General features: G+C 37.9%; 1 long non-coding RNA gene across 1 annotated transcript in view; it reads left to right on the top strand.

Annotated features, from left to right (window-relative positions):
* LOC127558994 (uncharacterized) overlaps window positions 1–6,614 on the top strand; it is a 35,431-nt gene extending 28,817 nt beyond the window's left edge. Inside the window, exon 3 of the long non-coding RNA XR_007953052.1 lies at window positions 6,335–6,614. This is a non-coding gene — a long non-coding RNA (uncharacterized LOC127558994). The remainder of the gene's footprint in view (window positions 1–6,334) is intronic.
* Window positions 6,615–13,121: the final 6,507 nt, after the last annotated feature.

Genomic DNA, 13,121 nt, shown 5'->3' with positions numbered 1-13,121 from the left:
TTATTTTAAAATCCAAAATCATCAGTCTCACTCTCTCCATTAGAATCACCAAAGTCCAGTGGCAGGACAAAAGTCAGGACAACCGAACTGACTTGGAATACAGGGGATGAAGTTGATATTTTTGATGTCTTGCCCAAACTTTAAGTGTTCCACAGCTCCTGCTTTAGCGCCTCCATGGCTATTGGAACAAATTCTCACCCATACATGCTTAGGGAAGACATCCTTTTATCTAACCTATGTGTTTGTTCACCCTGGTTTAGCCATCTGCTGAGACAGCTTTACTAGGATGTGGCCACGGATTTCAAGCCACAGGTAAGAGCTGGGTAAGCAGGTGGACACCAAAGGTAGATGAGCAGCCCTGAAAAGTGCTTGGCAAACCTTGTGTATCATTCACACAAAGGAACAATCATTTTTTCCTTTCCATTCTCAACGGTCACTCCCTTGACCCATCATCAGCTACCTCCTTGACTATTGCAAGAATCTTCTAACTAGTCCCAGTGCCTCCAGTTTTAACCCTTAAAATCCACCCTAGCCCAGATCTCCGATTTGTAGGCTTGGCAATTTCCTGCACCGAGCAGATGACAAGCTGTCTATGTTTAGACAGCCTCAAGTTTAGATAAGTTAAGTGACTCACCATGGTCCCACAGCCAGAAAGCATCAGAGGCAGGCTTTGGATCCAAATCTTCCTGACACCTAGTCCAGCATTTTATTCACTATATAACAGTTGTTCCGGACTCAGAGGACCTGGTTTCAAACTACCCACGTGGCCTTGCACAATTCATTGAACAACTTGGAACTTGGTTTGCTTAACTATAAAATGAAGGCAATGCACTAAATGGCTTCTGAATTCCCTTCCAGCTCTATATTTATTATGTTATGATGGCAGTTGGGAGATGGGATGGGTAGAGTAACTAGGTGGCAAGTGGATAGAACACTGTGCCTGAAGTCAGGAGGACCTGAGTTCAAATCTGTCCTTAGACACTTACTAGTTGCGTGACCTTGAATGGGCAAGTCACTCAACTTTGACTCAATTTCCTCATCTGTGAAATGAGGTGAAGATGAAAATGGCAGATTAATATTTTCACCAAGAAAACCTCAAAAAGGGGTCATGAAAAGTCAGATACAAGTGAGATAGCAGGATGACAGCAAATGACCTAAGGTCCTTTCCTTATCTACTAAATTATGTTTCCAGTACAGAGCCACGTACTTCTCTGCTTATGCTCCTTGCTTTATTCCTTTTGGTTCAATCATCATTTTTTCAATCACTTTTCACTTTTTTTTACTGCTTTATTCTCTCACTCATTGCAGATTCTTCTGCCTACAAACATGTTTGAAAATATAATAACTTGAAATGAACTTCTTTTGATAAAATTCCATTTTTTACCATGAAATTTTGGAAGACAATAGTCTGCATTCACTGCCTCCATTTCCTCAATTACTCACTCCTATCTTAGCTCTCTTACTTACACCTTCTATGGAAAATGCTTTCACAGCCTTTAATGATCTTCCAAATATCTCATTGATCTTTTGTTTGTCTTCATTTTTTTATTTTTCTGCAACCCACAATACCATTGATCATCCTCTTCTACCCTTCTCTTTAAGTCTCTGCCTTATTGGAAAGATAATGGTACATGAAAATGATATAATATTGCCCTTCTCCATGCTCTCCTTCTTATCTTGAATCTGTCACTCAACTCAGTCTTACCAGATTCTCACATTCAGTACCCTCTCCACCCATTCTCTTGACATCAATGATCATTTCTACAAATAACTTCCAAATTTATAACTCCAGCCAGCCCTTCCTCTCAGGAGTTAATCCCAAATTTCTATCTACCTGATAGCTATGCACAGGTACAATCACAAGATCATGAGATAATATGAAAAGAGAATTTAGAGATCATTTATCTTCCTCCTCTATTTTATAGATGAAAAAAAACTGAGGCTCAAAGAAGTTAAATGATTGTGTCACATGACTAGCTCAAAAAAAAAAAAAAAAAACACAGGTGCTCTGATTGCAAATCCAGTATTCATTACTTCCTACTTCCTACTTCCATTCTATATGTCTATATATTATGCTGACTTTCTATATGTCACCTCAAATTCCACCTGTCTTAAACAAAATGCATCCATTTCTCACAAATCCATTTACCTCTATTTGTTTTTCAGTCATGTCCAAATATTCATAACTATATTTGGAGCTTTCTTGGCAAAGATGCTATAATGATTTGCCATTTCCTTCTCCAAATCATTTTACAGATAAGGACACTAAGGGTGTCCTTGAGTTAAGTGACTTGCCCAGGGTCACACTATCAAGTGTCTAAAATGGAATTTAAACTTAGCTCTTCCTAACTCCAGGTCTAGGGATCCATCCACTGGGCCACCTACCTGCTATTTACCTCTATACTTCCCCATTTTCATACTATTGAAGGATGTAGATCTCTCAGCTGAATCACAGAGCAGACTGGATTCATTATTATTATCTCCATCACATAGACTCACTTCCTTGCATCATCTTTGACTCATACCTCTATCTTTCTATCACTCACCTTGAGGATAATGGGATACACAAAGTCAAATCAGAGGTGTAAGGACCTACCAAGGCCCACATGATTATAAATAACAAGCAGAGGGGAAGAAGAATGATGGCAGAGCACAAACATCAGTGACCTTAAGTTTCTGGAAGAAGGCCATGGTCAATGGTATCGAATGTTGGAGTGTTCAAGGAACATGATGACCTAGAATATGCCATTTCAAGTGATCCTCAGGAGGTTAATAGTGACTTTCCAGAGAGCAATAGCCCTGGAAGCCAGAATTCCAATAGGTTAAGGTGAGTGATGACAGAAATGAAGGCAGAGAGTGTAGATTATTGTTTTCAAAAATTTGGTGTTGAAAAGGAAGGAGTAAAAATGGGATGCCAACTTATGAGGGTCATAGAAAATTTTAATTAAATACAAGGGATCTCTGAACATAGATTCAGAACTAGAAGGGAATGTATAGGTCAACAAGTCAAACCTCATCATTTTCCAGATGAACTAAGGCAAAAAAGGTAAGTACTATTGATACATTATTGGTGGAATTGTGAATACATCCAGCCATTCTGAAGAGCAATTTGGAACTATGCTAAAAAAAGCTATCAAATCTGCATACCCTTTGACCCAGCAGTGCTACTACTGGGCTTATACCCCAAAGAGATACTAAAGAAAGGAAAGGGACCTGTATATACCAAAATGTTTGTGGCAGCCCTGTTTGTAGTGGCCAGAAACTGGAAACTGAGTGGATATCCATCAATTGGAGAATGGCTGAATAAATTGTGGTATATGAATATTATAGAATATTATTGTTCATTAAGAAATGACCAGCAGGATGAATACAGAGAGGCTTGGAAAGACTTAACATGAACTGATGCTGAGTGAAATGAGCAGGACCAGGAGATCATTATATACTTCAACAACAACACTACTATATGATGATCAATTCTGATGGACATGGCCATCTCCAGCAAAGAGACGAACCAAATCAGTTCCAATAGAGCAGTAATGAACTGAACCAGCTGCACCCAGCGAAAGAACTCTGGGAGATGACTTATGAACCACTAGAGATAATTCCCAATCCCTCTACCTTTGTCCACTTGCACTTTTGATTTCCTTCACAGGCTAATTGTACACAATTTCAAAGTCTGACTCTTTATACAGCAAAATAACTGTTTGGACATGTATACTTATATTGTATTTAATTTATACTTTAACATATTTAACATATATTGGTCAGCCTGCCATCTAGGAGAGGGGGTGGGGGGAAGGAGAGGAACAATTGGAACAAAAGATTTGGTAATTGTCAATGCTGTAAAATTACCTATGCATATATCTTTTTCTGAGGCAAGATTCAAATCCAGTCTTCCTGAATCCATTTTTAGCACTATCCAAAGGAGCAAATGCAAATAAAAGAGGGAAATTATTAAAAGACAGAGAGGAAGAAAGAGGGGGAGAGAGTAAGAGAGAGAAGGAGGAAGGGGAGTAAAGATGATTTGTTGGGAAAGGTCTTAAAAAAAGATCATGGGATCTGAGCTTTGCCTTGGAAGATAAGGAGTTGTGTAACTCTTCCTGAAATAAAGGGGAGGAGAAAGTGATAGAGAGAAATTCTGAAGTAGAATGAGGGGAAAAAAAGATGAGAAAATAAATATAATCATCTGAGATGGGAAGTGTAGCTGATGAAATTAAGGGGCTTAGGGTAGAATTGAATTAAGAAGTTTAAGGGATATGGAAAAACCACTTATAAAGTCTTTAAAAATGTTTCTTGCATTCCTTCCCCTCGATTTCAAATGTCAGCACCTAGACCAGGTTTTCATCACCCCATGTCTGCACTAATGTAAGTTTCTAACTGTCTCCCTGTCACCGGTTTCTCGCCATTTTGATGCATCTTGCACACCACTTGCATAATGAAATTCCTAAAGCATAACTTTCATTATGCTCCTCCACCTCTGAAGAACTTCCAAATGATTCTCTAATTGCTTATCTCTTGCAATCTAAATTCCTTTTCATAGTTTTGAAAGCCCTTCTAATCTGACTCCAGCCCACTTAGCCAACCTTTGTCACTAAGAGCTAATGCAAGTTCTTCAATCCAATGAGGCTTGCTCTCTGTCCCTGCCCCTAACACATAATGGGACCATCAGCAGTCATTTTGACTTATATCTTGCCACTGGACGATAATGACTTAGAAGGAAAGAACGAAGCTGATGACTTTTCACAGTTCTGTCTCTTTTAAATCTAATTCACTCACAAAGCACCCTCCTAGGTTATTGGTCCTCTTCTAGAATAAAGCTTGAACAATAACAAGTACGTGATAAAATCCCTCTTCCGTGGCTCATGATTGAAACTCATTATTCAGTTCCACTTTCTTCAGGGAACCTTCCCTTATTTCAGATCACAGAGATCTTTTTTCTCTGATCTCTGGTTGTTGTGGGCACGTGTCATGTAAAAAAAGAGTATTTAATAAGAAACTGTCTTATCCTTATATTTCGAGGATATAGGATATCATCAGTGGGGATAGTACCTTTCCTGACCCAGGTTACATACAATTCCTCTATGACTTAGTCTAGGTCATCGAGGTGGCAAAATGGATAAAGGGCCAGATTTGGAATCAGGAAGACTCATCTTTCTGAGTTTAAATCTGGCCTCAGATATATACTAGATGTGGGACCCGGGGCAAGTCACTTAAGTCTGTTTGCCTCAGTTTCCCCATCTGTCAAATGAACTGGAGAAGGAAATGGCAAACTATTTCAATATCTTTGCCAAGAAAACCCCAAATGGGATCATGAATTGAGCACAACACAACTGAACAAAAATAACATCTTGGTTTAAGGGATGGGGAAAAAATCATCAGTCTGTGGCCCACCTGGTGATGAACCTTTCCAGCTTGCCATAGTGAACACAACACTGGCTGTGTAATCAGAGAACCTCAATTCAAATTCTAACTCAGGATTATTACTTCTGTGATTCTGGGCAAATGTTTTAGTCTTATTCTCCAGGAGCCTTAGTTGCTTTTTTTTTTTCATCTGTAGTACAAAGGGGTTGGAGTTCCTTCAAGTTCTAGATTCAGCTATATGGAACTTAGCCCCACTGGTCCTCAAATGGCATTTGTCATAGAGTCTTTTGCCAGGACCAAACTCAAAGCTTTTTTAGCTCAGTAGAGCCTGTCAGAGCTTCCACTCTGTCAGTGTGAACTTCAAAACTCAGTCACTTTCATACCCCAAGGAGGTACAGAGGGAACGTTAGCAGAGAATTCTCATGTCTCAATCTCTGATTATTTCTTGCTTACTGCTTTTAGGTCTCTCATTAAAACATAAGCTTCTCAAGGGCAAGGATTATTCCTGGCGCTTCTCTGGATCATTCACAGTTTATATTCAAATACCAGAAACATAATAGTTTCTCAGTACACAGTACTAGCTTCTTCATCATCATCATCCTCAGCATCTTCAGCATAGCATTTAGATAATAAAGTTTGCAAGCTCTTTACAAATGTGACCTCATGTGATCTTCAAAACAACTGTGGGAGGAAGGTGCTATTATTTTTCCAATTTTACAGATGAGGAAACTAAGGCACAAAGATTAAGTGACTTTACTCAGTGTCACACAACTAGTAAGTAGCTGAGGCTAGATTTGAACTCAGGTCTTCTTTAGTCCAGGACCAGGGTTCCATCCACAGCATCATCTAACCACTAAATACATGAGAAGTATGAACATAAAACTTATTAATTGGTTGTTTTGAGAACAACAGTATTGAGGTTGGGCTGTAAACTGTAAGTGTCAAAAATTTTATTTGTTTCTTTCTTCCCCAGGGCCTAGCACAGTGCTGACACCACAACTGAGACCTAATAAAGAGTTGTAAATTAAAATTGGGATAAGGAAAAGTCACTTTAATAGCTGTGAGTATGGTCATTGGAAAGAGGGAAGAGCAAATATTTCTAAGATTCTAAACCTATCTTTAAGACTGTTTCACATGCAAAGCTCTAGATGATAAGATAAAAGCTAAGTGCAAAATAAAAAATGGTCATAAAAAGCAATGTGTAAGCATCAACTGTTACGTGCTTACCCATGTCTTTGATGCGTTGCAATTAAAAGTAGCTCTAATACAATGGAAAACCTTGTGAGTTCCTTTTTATTGTTCCTTTAATGTGTTACTAAGGTATTATTGATATCTTCTCATGACCCCAGTATGTATGTCTGTAGAATTTATTGCTTGATTCAACTATATACTCTTTTATGGATTTTTTTTTTCCAAAAGCTGCTTGAACACAGGGCTCTTGGAATATCTCCCTTGTGGTCCTTCAACTGCAATGAGCTGCATCAGCAAATAGCAGAGGCTCACCAAGGCAACAACCGTTACCTTTCAGCAGAGTTTGATTTAGTGCAGAGATGTTTATAGATGGATTCTGCTGTAACCCTTTTACTTCCCTTTCCCAACAACAACAAAATCGAAAAAATCAATTTTCATACCAAGGCAAAGATGTTGCAGAGTTCTTTTAAAATGTATCTAGGTGGATTGTTGTTTCATAAAAAGGAAAAATAAATATAAAGAAAGAGAGGGAAAGCTTTTTGAAATGAGCCAGGGCAAAGAAAGTAAAGCCATAACAATAGTGCACTCAGTGATGACAATATAAATAAAGCTCACACTGAAAAACAATAAAATCCAACTTGGGACTTGGTGCCATGCTAATAAAGTTAAAGGATATAATGACTTTTTTTAATCAGCAGTAAACATGTTACCAGGTATAATCAAGCTTTATTAGGTAATTCTGCTTAATCCTTTTCAGGGATCATTCTCTGCAGGAGTTTTTGTTTTTGTTTTTGTTTTTGTTTTTGTTTTTGGCGGGGAGAGAGATAGTTGTTATAGATAGGGGAAAAAATGGTACAAATAGAAAAAACAATGAATACATAAAGCACTTAGATTCAAATTCTACCTTAGATACTTATAGTTATTACTCCTTCATAAGGCCCCATACCACTGAATACCAGGTTCAGAGCCCTTGCTTGTGAGGATCCCTCAACACTAGTTACATCAAGACCTGGAACCTGTAGGAGTAACAACCAGCCAGTCAATCAGTGATTGAGCATTTAATAATTATGTTCCAGTCATTATGCTAAGTGCTAGGGAAAAGTAAAAAGTCTAATGTTTACCTTGTTGCTTGCGGAGTATGCAAGTGAGGACTTGCGTTCAAACGTGACCATTGACACTGATTAGCTTTGTGATCCCGAGCAAGTCACTTCAATCTGCTTGCCTCAGTTTCCTCATCTGTAAAATGAATTGGAGAAGGAAATAGCAAACCACTGCAGTATCTTTGCCAAGAAAACCCCAAATAGAGTCATGAAGAGGCAAACACAACTGGAACAACTCAATAACTTTGATTTTTTTATCTCACTCTCAACAAAGCTTTGTCTTCTCTTAAGTCTCCAACTACAACTCTTCCTCCCATCCTCACACTATACTGAAAAAAAATGGAAGCTATCTCCAAAGAACTGCTTTGCCCCCCTCATCACTTTTCTACCTATCTTCCAAGTCCCTGACATCCTTTTCTATATCTTTCTTTAGTCCAGTCTTTGAAGAGACAGCCCTTCTACATGTCACCCCATTTACATTCTCTGTTTATAATCTTCAGTCTCTTCCTGTATAATGGTCTCTTCCCTACTACCTACAAACACAACCAAGTCTTTACCTTCCAAATAAAACCTCATTGGATTCTTTTGGTTTGATTCTTCAATTATTTCAGTGATGTCCGACTCTTTGTGATCCCATTTGGGGTTTTCTTGACAAAGATGACAGAGTGGTTTGCCATTCCTTCTGCAGCTCATTTTACAGATGAGGAAACTGAAGTAAACAGGATCAAGTGATTTGTCCAGGGAAATACAGCTAGAAAATGTCTGAGACTGGATTTGAACTCAGCAAGACGAGTCTTCCTGACTTCAGGTCCAGCACTCTATCCATTGCACCACTCAAATGCTCCCATTAGATTCTACCATCCTCAAAAACTACTATGCTATATCTCTCCTCCATTTCTCATCCAACCACCATTAAAAAGACACCAGCATTTCAACTTCTCATCTCATTCTCTTCTTAATCTCATGCAGTCAAGATTTTTGTCTCATTTCTCAACTGAAACTGCTCCCTCCAGACTTACCAATGATCTGCCAGTATTAATGCCCTCTTCTCTCTTCTTTGTTTCATTTGACAACGTCTAGTGTTCTCCCCTCCTGAGCTCTCTCTGGGCTTTGAGGACATTGATCCTCTTTAGTTCTTTTCTTGAGTGTCTAACTGCTCTCTCAATCTTCTTCTGAATTCATCATCCATATCATTACCTAATTATGGATGTAACTGCAAAGTTCTGCACTGAGTACAATCTTTCTTTTCTCCACATCCACTCCCTTAGTGACCCCACCATTTCCATAGATTCAATTATCAATCTCTATTTAGATGACTCCCAGATTTATATATCCAGCCCTACTCGCACCCAAGTTCCAATCCCATCTCACTAACTGCCTATTTACATATTTCAACTGCATATCCTATAGGCATCTCAAATTGAATGTGTCCAAGTAAAACTATCTTCTACCCAAAACCCATCAACCTTCCAAATGCCCTTATTATTTTTGAGGACAGCCCAATCCTTAGTCACTCAGGTTTGAAACTTCAGTGTCATTCTTAGCTCCTTCCTCTCACTCACTCCAAACATCCAATTTATATTTAAATCATGTTATTTCTATCTCTACAACTTTTTTCATGTATGTCCCTTCCTCTCCACTCACACAGCTGCCGCCCTCATCTCCTTTTACCTGGACTATAGCCTTAAAATTGGTCGTCCCTACCTTGAATCTCTCCCCATTCCACTCCATCTTTCCCTTAGCTGTAAAATTAATTTTCCTAAAATTTTATTATTCCATCCCTCTATTCAACAAACTATAGTGACTCTCATTTGTCTTTAGTATAATAATAATTGTTATTATTATAACTAATATTTATATAGTACTTACTATGATATGTATTAGATGCTATGCTAAATATTTTATAATTATCTCATTTATGGGGAGCTAGCTGGTCCCTGAAGTCAGGAGGACCTGAGTTCAAATCTGACCTCAGACACTTAACACTTCCTAGCTGTGTGACCCTGGGCAAATCACTTAACCCCAATTGCCTCAGCAAAATAAAAAATATATATTATTCCCCCTCCCCATTATGTGGTTTTTTTTTTTTTTAATGAAAAGAATTATCTCATTTGACCCTCACAATAACTCTGGGAAGCAGGTAATCATTTTATTGATGAGAATTTATATGATGAGAGGTTTCATCGAGGGTCACACAGCTAGGAGGTATCTGAGGTAGGATTTGAACTCAGGTCTTCCTAATTTAAGGTGCCACTCTGTGTACTATGCCACCTTGTACCCTTAAATATAAAAATCTGCTTTATATTTAAAGCTCTTCATTGTTTGGCCCCTTCCTACCTTTCTTGTCTTCTTATACTTGTTCCTTTCTTTGAAATCTGCATACCAGCCACTGACATACTTGATGTTCTGCATATATGACAATTTATTTCCCATCTCCATGCCTTTGGCCTGATTGTTTCTCAAGCCAGGAATGTTCTCTCCTTACTTGTGCTTGTTGGAATCTCAGACTTCAAGACCCAACTCAAAGGCCACTTTCTTCATAAAGCCTTTACTTATCCCCACAACTTTCACAGCACTTCTTCCCCAAACAACATTCAACATCATTCACTTTGTATAAATAACTATATGTAATCATGTGCATGTGTTGTCTTCCCCTTTATAATATAAATTCCCCGAAGTCAGGGACTGTTTCATTTTTGTCTTTGTACTTTGAAACTACAAATCTACTCTGCATAAATTGAATTCTAAATGGCATAATTAACAAAAAGTATTTTTTCCAGCCTAGGACAATTTGGAAGGACAGAATAAGAAGTCTGTGGCTCTGGGATAGGACCTGGCTGGGAACTCAGTACAGTGGAAGTGCCTTGGAGGCAGTTGGCTGCAGTTGTGAGAAATAATTCATTTGGGTCCTTACTCTATTCCAATCAGTATTAATCAGTTCAACATTCTACATAAATCATATAGAGATAGATTCTTATGGTAGGCCTCAAACTTTAATGTACTATTCACTACTTATTTGACAGCCATGGAATTCACTTGTATAACTACAAGAATGCTGACAAAGATATCTCCAACCTGCTTTACTCAAATTCCATGTCTGACTCCAGTGTGGGCGGGATGCCTTGATGCTTTGGAAAGTCCCCCAATTTATTTTTGTATCTCCAGATCATTCTATCTTGTCCAAATGAGCAGGTGACCCTCTTATGACCACTTGATCAGTGGAGATACCCAATGCTGATATGTCATTTTAAACTTTCAAGACCATGATCTGCAGCCAATGAGATTCTATATTTCACCATACTTCTCTTGTATATTTGGGTATCAAACTGTAAAAACTCAAGATACTGGAAGAAGGGGGCATGTCAGATAATGAGGAAGACTTGAGATTTACATCATTAAAGGGGCCTATGAGCCTTTTAATAAAGTGCCATTGGCTCAGAACTCTGCATGTCTTTTTTATTTTATGTTGGGGAATTTTAATCCCCATACAGTGGTGGTAACAGATTTCTCAATGTTGAGAAATGGTAAGGGAACTGAAAACCTGATCAAAAGGATACCAAGAACTCCTGTACTAACAACATTGGGACCAAGGATGATCAAAAAGTACTAAACAACATGGGGACCAAGGATGATCAAAAAGTACTAACAACATTGGAACCAAGGATGCAGGTCCCAGGACTAAGCGTTATTTAATAATTCCATTGTCCATTACTTCATAATGGATCTCAGTTCCAGAGCAGAGTGAAGTACTTGCAATGTGGGGCCCCTCCCTGGATAAAGACAAGAGCACAGATGAAGAACACAGTGACCACACAATCTTGAAAGCACTGAAAATTGGTAGGTCATCAGAACTAGTTTGAAAATAGCAGATCACAAAAAGTCTGAAGCTTGGGAACATCACCCCCAATCCAGAGGTAAGCAGAATCCAACTCTAATATAAAGTCCAAAGTTGAGGGAATAGACTGAATGAATAAATAGCAAAATGAAAACAAAATCTGATACAAAAAGCTACTGTATTGACTAGGAAATTCAAGACACAAACTCAGATGACGACAATGACTTGAAAATATCTACAAGCAAAGACTCAAAGGAAAAATGCATATTGAACACAAGCCCAACAAGAATTCCTAAAAACAATAAAGTTTTTTTTTTTTAAAAAGGAGTTGGAAAAAAATAATTTTAAAAATCAAATAATAGGAGCAGCTACATGGCATAGGAGATAGAGCACCAGTCCTGAAGTCAGGAGGACCTGAGTTCAAATCTGTTCTCAAACCACTTCCAGCTGTGAGACCCTGGGCAAGTCACTTAATCCTAATTAAGGGGGATTATAATCTTCAGTCTCTTCCTGGGGGGAAAGGGGAGAAAAAATCAAATAAGAATAATTGAAAGAAAATTAGGAAAAGAAATGAAGGCAATGTAAGAAAATTGTGGGGAAAAAAGAGGCACAAAATACATTTTTTTAAAAAACTTCTTAAAGATGAGAATTAACCAAACAGTAAATGAGATACAAAACCTCACTGAAGAAAATAAAACTTTAAAAATTAGAATTGGTCTAATAACTCCACAAGATATAAAAAACAATAAAACAGGGGCAGCTGGATGGCATAGTGGATAGAGCACCGGCCCTGAAGTCAGGAGGACCTGAGTTCAAATCCAGCCTCAGACACTTCACACTTCCTAGCTGTGTGACCCTGGGCAAGTCACTTAACCCCAATTGCCTCAGCAAAAAACAAACAAACAAACAAAAAAAAAAAAAACCAATAAAACAAAGTCCAAAAATGGGGAAGAGAGAAGGAAAAGGAAAAATACCTCAGCAGAGAAAAATTGGTCTAGCAAATCAATCAACAAGAAATAATTTAAAAATTATTAGACTACCTTTGATTATAGAAGCCATGATTGAAAAAAGAGCATAGGCATCATACTTCAAGAAATTATAAAAGAAAATTGCCCTGATATCTTAGAACCAAAAGGTAAAAATAAAAATTGAAAGAACCTTTAGATTACTTTCTGAAAGAGACCCCAAAATGGAAACTCACCAGAATATTATACCCAAATTCCAGAACTCTTGGGTCAAGGTAAAAATACTGCAAGCAGTCAGAAAGAAACAATTCATTACTGTAGAACCATAGTCAGAATCATATAAGATTTAGCAGTCACTATGTAAAGGAAATAGAGGGTTTGGAATATGATATTCCAGAAGGCAAAGAAGCTAGAATTATAATTAAGAATGAAGTACCCAGAAAAACTGAGCATAATTCTACTGGGGGAGGGAAAGGGAAGGAAAAATGAGCATTTAATAAATTGGGGACTTGTAGGCATTCTTTTTTTTTAATTATTTGTTTTAAATACACATTGCTTTATGAATCATATTGGAAGAGAAAAATCAGAGCAAAAGGGAAAAGCCATAGGAGACGGAAAAAAAAACAGAAAAAACAAGTGAACATAGCATATGTTGATTTGCATTCAAAC

The sequence above is a fragment of the Antechinus flavipes genome, chromosome 1 (assembly GCF_016432865.1).
Source record: "Antechinus flavipes isolate AdamAnt ecotype Samford, QLD, Australia chromosome 1, AdamAnt_v2, whole genome shotgun sequence".
In the NCBI taxonomy this organism is placed as follows: Eukaryota; Metazoa; Chordata; class Mammalia; order Dasyuromorphia; family Dasyuridae; genus Antechinus; species Antechinus flavipes.
The sequence above is the reverse complement of the archived record's forward strand: the minus strand, read 5'-3'. Positions and strand labels throughout refer to the sequence as shown.